The sequence below is a fragment of the Balearica regulorum genome, chromosome 1 (genome assembly GCF_011004875.1).
Source record: "Balearica regulorum gibbericeps isolate bBalReg1 chromosome 1, bBalReg1.pri, whole genome shotgun sequence".
Classification (NCBI taxonomy): domain Eukaryota; kingdom Metazoa; phylum Chordata; class Aves; order Gruiformes; family Gruidae; genus Balearica; species Balearica regulorum.
The window spans coordinates 215,839,231-215,852,133 of NC_046184.1; the positions used below are offsets into that span (position 1 = coordinate 215,839,231).

The 12,903-nt window shown below is 47.7% G+C and overlaps 1 long non-coding RNA gene across 1 annotated transcript; it reads right to left on the reverse strand.

Annotated features, from left to right (window-relative positions):
* Positions 1 to 192: 192 nt before the first annotated feature.
* Positions 193 to 11,729, reverse strand: LOC142599951 (uncharacterized). The gene is made up of 3 exons (XR_012833455.1): positions 11,542 to 11,729; positions 7,371 to 7,491; positions 193 to 1,703 (listed from the first exon to the last, which is right to left on the reverse strand). It is a non-coding gene; the product is annotated as an uncharacterized LOC142599951 (long non-coding RNA).
* Positions 11,730 to 12,903: the final 1,174 nt, after the last annotated feature.

Sequence of the window (12,903 nt, forward strand, 5' to 3'; positions counted from 1 at the left end):
CCATGCTGAGGGCGGTGAGATGCTGAACCGACCCCTCCGTGGGGTTCATGCCAGCTCTTTGCACCCCTGAGACAGAGAAAATTAAATGTCTCCATTTCCAGGTTGGACAGCTGTCTATATGTGAGTAAACTCAAATTTTATGCGGCAAAGCAATGCTGGATTGCTGCGATTTTTCACGGTGTGGGTCTAACAAGGTGGAGGTGCAGCCTTTTCCAACATTTAAGTAGGAAAAAAAAATAAAGCTTCTGGATCTCATCTTTATTATTATCTGGCCATTAGGGGAGGCAAAGCATTTGTGAGCTGTTTGCAAATCCCAGCTTCTGAACTCCTGCTCTGGATCCCAGGTTTGCAATGAGTTTGGTCCATCCTCTCCAACATCTTAAAAAGATGGAGTAGAAATGATGTTTGGCTCCAGCAGAAAGTGAAAGCTGAGAATGATACAGTAAAGAAACAATGGTCACATTTTATTGCCTTACTCACCCATGGTTTCTTGAGTATGACTTATGGAAGCTTTGATTTACGCTGGTGCAAGCTTTATCTGCTGCTGTCTTGGCCAGCTCATTCTTAATACCGAGACCTATGGGCCTCTGCTGACTTTCTTGGTTAAATAAATTAAAGCAAATATAAACGTTAATGGAAGCCACTTTATTTATGGCTAGATTGGAGCACTGTCTCTTACACCGTGGGTCCAATCCAAAACCCATTAATCCAAAGCCTACTGACATCCCTGCATCAGGCCCTATCTTTGGGCTTTTCCTTCTCACTAAGAAAGGGGCAGCTAAAAACTAATTTTAAATGAGATTACATTATCCCGCAAAAGCCATTCTGCACAAAACTTTCAACCCTTGGCACCTCTGGGGAGGCAGAGCATTGGGGATATTTTAGTGGCTGTTGTTTGAAGGCTAAAGATATTCCTCCGCAGCGATGCCTCCCCCTCTTTTCCTCTCCATGCCAACCATCCCACCCTCTAAATATCTCCTCGTGAAACGTTTTGCAATGCATCATGCGCTGTTTGTGGCCAAACACATTTTTGGCTCTTCTGTATGATACAGAACCTACTTCCAGCTCTTCAGACACTTTCTCAGATTATTCCTTGCCAAACCTTTATTTTTTTGGCCTGGTTGGATGGGAGAGAGCTTTCTGCTGCTTTTGTTATTATTATTATTTTATTATTATTGTTTATTCAGAGATGCTTTCTGCTACATGTACTTGGATAACTGCTGGCTTGCCATTCCAGTGTCTGCATGAATGCATTCTGGTATGCTTCTTCCTCTTGCCCCTATATTTCCAGTTCAAAAAATACTCCCAAACCACCACAAAAGCAAGAAAACAAAACAATACCCCAACAACTGAACAACAGTTGCATGTTCTTTTTGTGCTGTGGAGAACCAGAAGAAAGGGGCAGCAAAAAATGTTAAAAAGGTGGAAAAATATAGGAGTTGTCCCACAGAGTATTAGGATGAGTCAGTAATTGAAGCGGTTGTGTTTTCACGTGGAAGTAGCTAGTTCTGGGTTATTCACGTAGCATGAGGTCTTACTGTTATCACAGCCGTGGGAGGGATAAAAGGAGCAGTGAGAAGGAGGATCAGCTCCTCAGTGAATAACAATTATTATAGTTTATCGAGGCTGTGACTTTTCACATCTGATCGTGTCCCATTGATATTAACAGAGCTTTTCCACCAAGTGGGGACTGGATTCAGAGACTGAAAGGCAAGAAGAAAGCGTTCGGTCAGACCTCCAACATGGAGAAGGACAGGGCATCTACCCAAAATGGTTACAGCATCAGATCCTCAGCCTCTGTGTGAGCACAAGTGCGTCCTTCCAGATGGGATCCAGACTTGCTGGGTTTATAGACAGCATGGTCCTTCCCAAACATGTGTGTTAAAGCACATGCACACCCAGACATGGTATCCGGGCTCTGCAGGATTAGGAAGTTGCCAATCTAACAGATCGGGATAATTCAAGGAGGTCTGATGCCTTTGTGTCCGTGTTTAAAAATAAAGAATACTATTCATATTGCAGCAGCTGTGTTTGGGAGCCTTTGCTTGCTTTGTGCCAGGCAACTTGTGTGCACGTAGTAAGGGGGATATTGTACCCATGACAGCCCACGGTCCCCCGGAGAAGGATGGGAGAGGAGACAAGAGCAGTGAACCTGCGCACAAATGGGTGGGGAATTGGGGAAGTGGTGTTAACCCATGCAGTTCTCTCTGACATCTGTCATCCCAAACATTTCAAAGACAACATGTCCACACTGACTCTAAGTACCGCTTCTACATCACCACATGTCTCCAGCAGCTAAACCAGAAGTGGCTTGGTGAACCTCACGGGTTGTTGAAGGTGTCTCTACGAAGCTGGTGTACCACTGTTCTACAGGCCAGATTTGGGGACTGCTTGCAGTCTGGTTGCACTGTTTCTTACTGATTTTAGGATAACGAGCCTCTCTGCCAGGGAAAATGGCATGTTAGGCAGGTGGGGTGGGACGTCCCTTGTAGGACATAGGCTCCTAAGCCTCTGCGAGCTGATGAAGCAGCATAATCCCAATTATAATCAAGTATAGTCCTAGCAAGGCCATGCCAGCACGGCCACCCTCTGCAGGCATATCCTCTAGAGGCATCCAGAATTCTCCTTAGACCCATCTCGCAGAGCTTGGTGGGGACCAGGGATGGAGATGGGATCAGAAGAGGGGATTTTGCATGCTGTCTTCAGACTTTTGTGGCTGCTTCGCATGCAGCTCTGCATGGGAAAGTTCTGCTCGTATTTTGCCTTCCTTTTACATACACATCAGCATTCGTGGGCTGCAGGGGTGTGCCCAGGTAAGGTGGCTCAAACAAGACCCCATTTCTCTTACCCATTACCTCACCTTAATGAACTACCTATAATGACCCTGCTAAGCCCTTGACTTTTTGAGTAAAGTGACAAATGGCTTTCATATCTGCCTTGCATTTTGCTGAGGAGAGAACAAGCTTCATGAATATTTACCCTGCAGATTTCCTCAATTAAAATAGCTTTGTGAATATTTGTCCTGTAGATTCCATGCAATTAAGTGAATAAGCGATACTAACAGCCCATGTTTTCCAAGAGCAGGATGGTGTCCAAGCGATAGCGCAGCAATGCTACAAGGAGGCAAAAGGAAAAAAATGCCTGCCTGTGTTTTTATGCCATCCTATAATTAACCCCTGGAATGGCTCTGGAATAAAATTCAAGTAACTCAGTGCTAATTCAGGCCCTGAATCCATACCACGACCTCAGAAGTGCTATACTTTGCTCAGCACCTATTTCACAAAGTTTTTATGATGGATATACTCCCTCATGGAAGATGAGCCAAAGCCCATAATCAGGTGCTTGTAGGTAACCAGAAAGCCTAACTGAATCATCTTTAGATAAGAACAAAACAACCAAGCCTGGGTGTCTCTAGGAAAGGATACAGGGTTTTTGTAGCATCCTCGTGAAGACCATTCTTTAGTAAAATCAACTGGAATGGAAGATAACTAAAGCTAGATCTCTTAAGAATGTCTTAAGGATATCTTAAAGGATGCCTAAAAAATCAGAGACCAGGTTTTTGGAAGCTGGGCTACCAGCAGAGCAAGCAGATGAGCAACTCTGGATGCCCATAGCTGTGACCCAGCCAGGCGGGTTTTTAGGAGAAACCTGCACTCAGAGTTGAGAGAAGAACCATGTATTAGCAGGGACTAAATGGGATGTGGATGCTTGAAAATTAGATCCCACCTGACCTGTCCAGAGCAGCTTCAAATTTACATCTCCAAGCCAGGGTGAGTGAGATGGATGTATGAAATGATTCCTGTGAAACACAAGGAAGTTTTAGGTTAAAATATGAAAGCCTGGTGTTACCTATGGTTTATGATTACATAAAGCAGAGTGCGTCTGGGAGAGGTTTTCCTTGTCCAAATGGTTCCAGACTAAGTTTCTGGAACTGCCAGCTCTTGTCAACTTAGGTCAGAAGGTGATTATGCCATTACTCTCCTTGCTATCCCCAATTTGCGTCAAAAAGCAGCTTTTTCTCACAGTTGCAAATGGAAATATTTGGCTAAGACGGGGCACTGTGGGTTGCTTTGGGATCCTTCCCCAGTCTGAGGGGTTGTACATTCTCCACTCAAGGCCATGGATTGCAACTAACCAAGATGACCGATGTCCCATCTTGGTTTTGCTTTGTTTTGCCTTGTCTGAAAATGTGTCCCTTCAGCAGAGAAAGTGGTGTCTGGATTTTCAGAAATGTTCAGCCCCTTTGGTCCCAGCTGGGTTTGCAGAGGTGCTCAGCTCCTACACAGACAGTATTGGAATATCTGCCCAGGAGGTGTGGCAGCAGGGGTGGCTGCCTTGAGCCCTACAAAAAGCCCACCTTCTTTTCTGCAAGTCAATCTTTTCTGAAAACCTCTCCAAAAGCCCTTTGGATAACCTGGCCCTAATGCTGCCTTGCATGAGATGGTCCCAGGACCCATTGAGTCAGAGCAAAACCTGGCACAGCTCTCTCCTGGTCCCTGCTTCCCATCATGGAGTCAGAATGTATGTTGGAATCAAGGACTAGATTAAAAATGGGCAGAAATAGGGATGTCTAACAAATATCTTGCTCACAGATGAGGTGTTTTCACTCTCAGCCAGCATTTGCAAAGCCGGGACTATAGTGGCAGATGGTCCCTTGAACATTTTACATTATTCCTCCTATTCCAAAAAGGCTATTCAGGCATTTTTATCCTTTCCAGTTGGTCTCCATCTCTCCACTCTTGCAAATCACTGTTATTAATTATGCACCCATTGCTAAGCCCCCCTGCAAGGAGGACTCCAGCTCCGGCACTGCAGCGAAGGAGGGGTTACTGGACTTCTTCGTAGGGAAGAGAAAACGCTACCCCACCCTGAAGGGATCATTCAGCTTTGGAGAGAGGAGCTGACAGCTGGTTTTTATTAGGACAGAGGCCTTTAAAAGGCAGCATTGGGGCAGGGGTGGAACCTTTGGTCTGCAGGAGAAGCATGTTCTGCTCAGTCCCTGGACTGGAAGGTCAGGCTTGCATGGTCCCCAGCCAAATGGCACGAGAATCAAGAAGCTCTGCTTTGATTTTCCTCTGGCTGATGATGGGAGTTGGGCTGGTGCAGGGGTACAAGATTTGGCCACTGCTGTGCCTTGGCACAGACTGGGCACTCCTACAGCATAGGTGATGAGTGATGATACTAAAGACAAGGTGAAGGAGACAAACACCACTGCAATTTAGGAAAAATGAGCTGTGGCTACAGCGCTGAATCCTTCCCCTTTACAGGCAGGTAAGCAGGATGATAGTGCACAAAAATCTTTGTTATTTAAGGGCAGGGTAGGGGGAGAAAAGAGGCAGATAAAGCAGAGCTGTGAAGCTTCAGGCTTGTGTTTCACCCTGGAAAATGCTACAATTTTCTGCAAGATGTCTGGTAGGGGAGAAAATTTCAGGTTGCTGGAATCTTGCTGCTTTACAGGAATGGGCTCACATGCCAGAGGAAGGACAAACAGTGGCCTCATCCTCTTTTAAAGCTGTCCATGCTATATGTACAAGAGAGTCTCCATATGGTCTCTGTATGATCTGGCTTCCATCACCAGGGTTTGGGCACTACAAGGAGAACCACTGAGCTTTTGCTTCCTCTGGCTGCACCTTCCTGGGACAAAAACTCCTTTTCTGTTATTTGCCTTACAGCTGCCATGCACCACCAAGGCATAACCGGAGCTGCATCCCTTCCACGCACGTGGCGGTGTGATTGATGCTCACGCAGTGCTCCTCTGCACCACAGTCCCTCCTCGGTCCCTGCCAAGGTGTATTCTTGTTTTAACCCCCTGGCTGGCTTCAGAGAAGCCTCATGTTAAAAAAAAAATAAAAAAAATCCACGTATCAAAAGCTGTCTTCCTTTTCCCAGAGATGTGGCATTTCATCCCGTATCCTGTACAGACCAGGAAGGGCCATACCCAGTCTTGTACCCTCAGGAGTATCAATGCTTGCTATGAGGCAGTCTAGAGAAAACACTCCTTTAGTATATTCCTTATTCCTGATTTAATTTGGAGGAACCTCAGCCCTTACTTTTTTATGTACTCTTGCTCTTAAGCATTTTGCAGAAGATTTTAGCATCAAACTGTCCTTGTTTGTTCTCCCTGTCAGAAGAAAGAGCATGAATATTCAAGGGTGAACTGAAAGCATGAATAAAAGAGTGAATATTCAAAATTCATGATAATAATTTGGGGGGTATTTTAGTAGGTGGAGGATCCTTAAAAAAAAAGTGCCTATCAATGCTTGAAATTGAAATTTAGAGACCCAGTATCTGCTTATAGTAGTAACTACACAGGGTCAAGGGCACAAACCTGGTCACTGGGCTATAATTATTATTGATATTAAAAAAAAAAAATCACCAAAGTCTGGGCAAGGTTTGGGGGATTTAAGAGACATGTTTCCCAATGCAGAATGTGGATGTGGTCACCCTGCTTTGGGTAAAGGAGCTTGATTTTACATACACGAGTCATGCTGAGCCAGTTGTGCATCGGGCCAGTAAATGGCCACTAGCCTAAAGTTATTTCTATTTATAGCTGGAGCCTGTGTCTGAAGATGGCCAGAATACTTGTTTAAAATGGAGGAATGGCATCCTGTTGCAGGGCGTGCCATCACATGCCCTGGCACCTTCCAGCCACTGGTCCCAGATAAATAATTTAAAAAAAAAACCCCAAACCCTCCAGAATATTTGTAAATGGCTCCTTTGACTGTCGCATGCAGAACACACACTAGTACTGGGTGAAGTGCTATCCTAACCCATCTGCGGGTGTGATGGCTTTCATAGCTCATTCATAGCACACAGCATCTTGAAACTCACTGATAAAACCGTAATACCACACCCCACAGTATACATAACTATGTCATATTAATAAATATTTGCAGAGTACCATGACTTGGCACAGCGCTTTAGAGATTTTTGAAATAAAGGAGCATGCCCCCCCCTGCTCCAGGAGAGTTTACGCTCGGGTCCTGGCTCTGCATATGTTTAATGTTATCCTGAGTCATCCATGGAGGGTCTTCTCCTCTGGTGGGGGGGATGGAAGAAGAGAGGGTGAGGAGACACATGCATAAAAACAAATGATAAATTATGCTACTGAAGGCAACATGGGTGGGCCCGGCGCATTAGTAACGGAATATGTCTTTTTTGCATCTCTGTGGTTGGTTGAGCTCCTCAGCACCTGAATGGTATCCCTCTCTCAACGTTGAGTGCTATGGTTTATGTAGCATGAGTCTGGTGAGGTCTGCAACAGCATTAGGACTTCTGCAAGGGGTTGCAGGACTCACCCTCTCTTGCCTCCAAGTTACGTTTGAGGCCAGGGACAGATGCAGCTGCAGTCTGGGTGAAGGGAGCCTCACCTGTGCCATCTACGGTGGCTTTGAAGACATGTCTCATCGCCGTATGCACTGCTGGTAAATCCTGCAAAGACTTGCTGGCAGATTTGGGGAGGGTTTCAGGTTTTGGAGGTTATGACACCTGCTGCAACAGATAACAACAAAGCCTTATTTTCCAGCCCAGCAGCTTTCTGACATACTAAAAAAAATCTCTTTATACCACCCCAAAGATATTTCTAAAGATTCACGAGATGACTTTCCAAACATTTCTCTGAGTCTAATCATAGAATCATAGAATCACTGACTGGTTTGGGTTGGAAGGGACCTCAAAGCCCATCTAGTTCCAACCCCCTGCCATGGGCAGGGACACCCTCCACTAGCCCAGCTTGCCCAAAGCCCCATCCAACCTGGCCTTCAACACTGCCAGGGAGCCAGGGGCAGCCACAGCTCCTCGGGGCAACCTGTGCCAGGGCCTCAGCACCCTCACAGGGAAGGATTTCTGCCTCCCATCTCATCTCCATCTCCCCTCTTTCACTTTAATAATTAGGTCAATTAGGAAATGCAATGCAGAAAACACCATCCCACTGTCTCCACTTCTAATAATGGATGGATACATCCATTCCCTATGTAAAGACTATGTCTTTGCAGGCTGCAATGCCTCAACAATGGCTTGCTTCCCATGGGGCTTAAATGCTTTTGGAAAATCCCAGCTCTGGCTTATTTATTGTCACACTGATGTGGCCAGTTCTCTTTTATGAAAATCCCATGGAAAATTGCGAATCAGATTGTCTTCTGCTGATGAAAATGGTAATAGCTTTGACCACAGAAGCAGTAGGAAAGCTAGTGATTGCTAAACTTTAGATTTACGCCCCTTGTTCAGCATTTAGGTCCCATGAAATAAAACTCCAGATGCACACTGAGGCAGCTCCCCACTTCCCAGGTGCCCAAAAAGCAAAAGCATCCATGCTTTGCCAGCAGACCCACACCCCAATGTGTGCGTGAGAAGCAGGAGACAAAGACCTGCAACGTTTCAGCAATGATGTCCCCGATTCAGCAAAGCACCAGAGCACAAGAGATTAAGAGGATTTAAACATGTTCTGAAATATTTTGGCCTATCAGGGTCTAGGGGCTTGTCTACATATGAAATTGTCTCAGATTAAAGGCTTGGGGCGGTTTTAAAGTTCCTAAAGCTCCTCCTGAATAACTCCCTATATGCATGTTGTTAGTCCAGAGCATATTTATCCTATATCCTTTACGTATCCTTTCTCACTGTCCTTCTGGTTTCTTACTCTTTATCCTACCTTCTGACTTCTGTCTCCTATGTCCTTCTATCCTGATGACCACGGTGGACAAGCAGGTCTCATGAACGCTGCAAGGAGTAGATACTTGTGCTCCCAGTGCCATTTTTTAAATGATTCTCCAGCATGTTGTCCTGTTGAAAATAAACCTTAACAAGCTGTTAGGGCACAAGACAACCATGCAGACCGGGACCCTCTATGTTGCATATTCCTCCTCCACACCATAATTTTTGGTCGTTCAACTCTCATCGCTGATATTTAGACCGTGAAGGTCTGGTAGTAGGACTTGCCTTGCTGTGTTGTCTCCGAGCACAGCAGGTCCCTACTGCAAAATCATGAGTATTACAACTACTGCTACTTACTGCTTCTACTCTTATTGATTAATAACAACTGCATTTTCCCAACAGTCCTTTAAAAATTAAGGTAATTTGGAAAAAAGCTATTCATATAGAAATTGGGGCATTTACACAGCAAGCCAGACTGCAATAGATATTCCAGGCAATTTCCCCATGTAAATAAATCCTCCTTGGAGAACCCTGCCGAAATCTTGTCCTCATAGGTACATGTTTCTGGGGGGCAGTGGGGTGGGAGGGGGGCTGGGGAAATGGGAGTCTCGAGCAGTTTGAACACTTATGGGCCACTGTCACACAAAGAAAAATGGACATACTGTGCAAAGCTGCTGGCAAAACTGGGTCTTAAACTAATAATATAGTGGCTTTGGGAATTTGGGATTGTGTATACAGGGTTCTTTGCAGTTCACATAGGAAAGCCCATTAGCGACCTGTGTATATGAACACAATCTTTCCGGCACAGGGACACATACATAAAAATATTATCCTATATAAATAGCTGTTCCAAAAATAGACCTTTAGGAAATTTATTCTGAGTCTCTCGGTCCTGAGACTAAAGCATTTATTCTCTTCTTTCCTTTCACCTGAGACCCACGGTCAAACCGAATGAACAAACTGACACAGGTACTTTTGCAACAAGCATCCATTTATTCACAGTCCATAGCTGACACAGATGTCTTAAATTCAGACAGGTGAGACTTGAGGTTGAGAAGCCAGTTGTGCTTTTCTTTCTTAAAGTTTTTTTTTCCCTAATTTTCTTTTTTTTCTCTTTTTTTCTTTTTGCTTTTTTCTTTTCCTTTTTTCTTTCTTTTAATTTTTCCTTTTATTTTTCTTTTTCCTCTTTTTCTTTTCTTTTCTTTTTCTTTTTCTTTTTTTTTTTTTTTTTTTTTTTGGTCTTCCTAGCAGGCAACCGTCAAACCTCCATCCCTGATACTGTCCTGAAAGTAAAAATCAGGTCTCAACATCTGAACTTTCCGCTGATTAAAGACAGATCGAAGAAAAAAGAGGTTGTGGAACCTGAAGGCTGGCAGCAGGACTCGGTGAGGCAGGACGTGCTCGCAGCCCGCCTTAGGACTGCCGGGCAGTGATTTCTTACCCTTGCAGGAGAGAGAAATCCACCTGACGGCCCCGTGCATGAAAAGTATATTTGTCCTTTAATTGGGAAGTCGGTCGCGCAGCCCAGCAAGCGCTAATCACCCTCTGGAGAGGTAACGTTTAAAAGTTTCCGGTGAAAACACGAACTAGCTATTTTTGTTGCTAATTATTAACCGCTCATTAGAATAACGCCCTTAACAGTTGCAACACCGGGTCCAGCCAGGTCCCTGCCATCCCCCGGGGGCCGACACCGGGCACCCTCCGCCCGCCCTGTCCCCGCGGAGCTCTGCGAGGGGACGCGCTGGCTCAGCCCCGGCTCCCGAGGGGGATGTCCCGGGGAAGGGGGGGGGGATGCTCCGGGGGCGGGGGGGGATGCTCCGGGGGCGGGGGGGGGGGGGATGCTTCTCCGTGCGCGGAGCCCCGCGGAGCCCCGGCCCTGCCCGCGGGGGGATCCGCGGGGCGCGGAGCGCTCCTCGCGGAGCCCTTTGTTATGCTAATCCGGGCTGACATCACGCCGCATATCAAAGCCGAGGGGGCCGCATATAAGGCGGCTCCGCGGGCTGCCCCGGCAGAGCAGCCCCGGCCCCGCCGCGCAGTCCCGGCCCCACCGCGCAGCCCGGGCGGAGGTAAGCGGCGGTGGGGACCGGGGAGGGGTTGTGAGCTGCTGCCGGGGGGGGCTGCGGGAGGGGACAGTGCCCCGACGGGACCCCCCGAAACGCAGAAGGTGCGGGAGTGGCCGAGAGCAGGGGGAGAGGGGAGAACTGGGGGGGCTTTAAGGGAGAGGGGAGACTCGGAGGCTGCAGGAGAGAGGAGAGGATGCAGGGAGACCCGAGACCCGGTGGGGTGGAGGAGAGAAGTTAAGACTTCGAGGCTGCAAGGGAGAGGGGAGATTCAAGGGCTGCAAGGAAGAAGGAGACCTAGAGGGTGTAGAGAGACCTGAGACCCAGGGTCTGCAGGGGAGAGGGGACACCCAAGAGCTGCAAGGGAGACTGGACACATAGGGGCTGAAGTGAAAGGGGAGACCCGGGGGCTACAAGGGAGAGGGGAGATGGAGAAGGGTGTAGGAACACCAAAGATCCGGGGGCTGCAAGGGAGAGGGGAGACTCGGGGCTGCAATGGAGAGAGGAAAGGCTGCAGCGTAGCGGGGACACCCAGGGGTTGCAATGGAGAACGGAGATGCAGAGGGCTGCAAGAGAGGGGAGACCCGGGAGCTGCAAGTGAGAGGAGAGGCTGCACGGGGAGGGGAAACCTGGGGGCTGCGAGCAGCACACCCCTCCTGCCCCCCTTCCCTGTCCCTGCTCCCCATCCTCGCTGCAGGTCATCTGGGGATGTGCTACCCCTAAACCAGGTGACTGCGCTCCCGGGAAGAGCTGCAGGCTGGCAGCGGGGTCAGGTGGATGCCTTGTCTTCTTGGGTGGGAAAGTTGGAAAAAAATGTGAGGTGGATACTCACAGGTTTCTATATAGTTCGTATTGCCTATTCTCATCCCTGGGATCGGACTCTTGGAGATGTCAGACGGGAGCGTTTTCTGCATGTGAGACTGGGACTGGCTGCAAACAGCCTCGGGATGAAGAGAAAAGGGAGCTTTGAGTTAAAAACGGCTCTGGTTTTTAGGAGTCCGCAGGCCACTTGCTGCTGGTTTGATCAGTGACCCAGAGCTCTCCAGAGCTGTAAACATCACGTCTGCCCCAAAGAGTCTCCCTTCCCTCCCCTCCCCTTGCAAATTCCTCTTGCAAACGTAACCTGTGCTGGACTGAGCGGAAAAAGGCGTTATTACCTCCCCAAATAACAGGGGTGCGATTGCAGGCCAAGCTTGCGGCTCTTGGGGTGGGGATGGGGGTTTTTAGATAATTTCTGTTCCTCCCTGTCTGGGGGAACCCCAAACTGTGATTTGTTTTCAAGGTGTGGGGCAAAGCAGAGGATGATGTTAGCCGGTCAGGGTTAGTGAGAGGGTTTTAGACCATCTGAGACATTTTACACCCGACTCTGTGTGGTTCAGCAATTCACGGGAGGGAGATAAGGGGTCTGAAATATCTAAATGGACACTAAAAGGCATGGGCAGGATTAAGGGCTGAAGGTTTCCAGTGTTCTCGTGGGGGGGGGGGGGAGGGAAGCAAAGAACTTCCAAAGATGAAAAGATACAGAAATACCCTGAAATAAGAAGTATGCCTGGATGCTTGTGGGCGCACTGCCTTCAAGGGACACATCAAACCCAAATCTGAGTGGGCATTAAAGAAAAACAACCCGTGGCAATGAAATCCTGCCTCCCTTGTAGTCAGTCGGAGTTTTGTCTCAGACTTCAAGGGAGCCGAGAACTCGCCCCTAGAGGTTATTAAAATCCTTTGTAATAACAGCACTTCTCTAGTAACCCTTTACACCAGGCGCTGGGGTTCAGATAGCCAAAAAGCAGCCTGAATGGAAAAATACACTGGAGATGGTAGAAAAAACACCCAGAAATTTTCCTCCCCCCCCCGACCCAATTGCTCCCCAAATGGAGATATTGAGGCAGAAAGTTGCAGCAGGGACAAATCCAGAGCTGGGGTCAGGTGAGATGTGCTTTTCCCAAGGTAAGGGGTTCCCCGAAGCGATGAGGACTGCTCCAGCCATTCCTGGTCCCATCCTAAACCCCTTTGGGGGGATGGTGTGGGGGGGATGCATGGTCACAGCTTGGAGAAGCCAGCGTGCCACGCGATGGGCTGTGAGACTCCAGAGGTGCAATGTGGCGAGCAGGTTTTTCTGTTTATTTTATTATTGGCTTTTTTTGTGGGATGGGAAACCACCGCAAAGACCACAAAGAGCAGCCCGGAGCGGTGT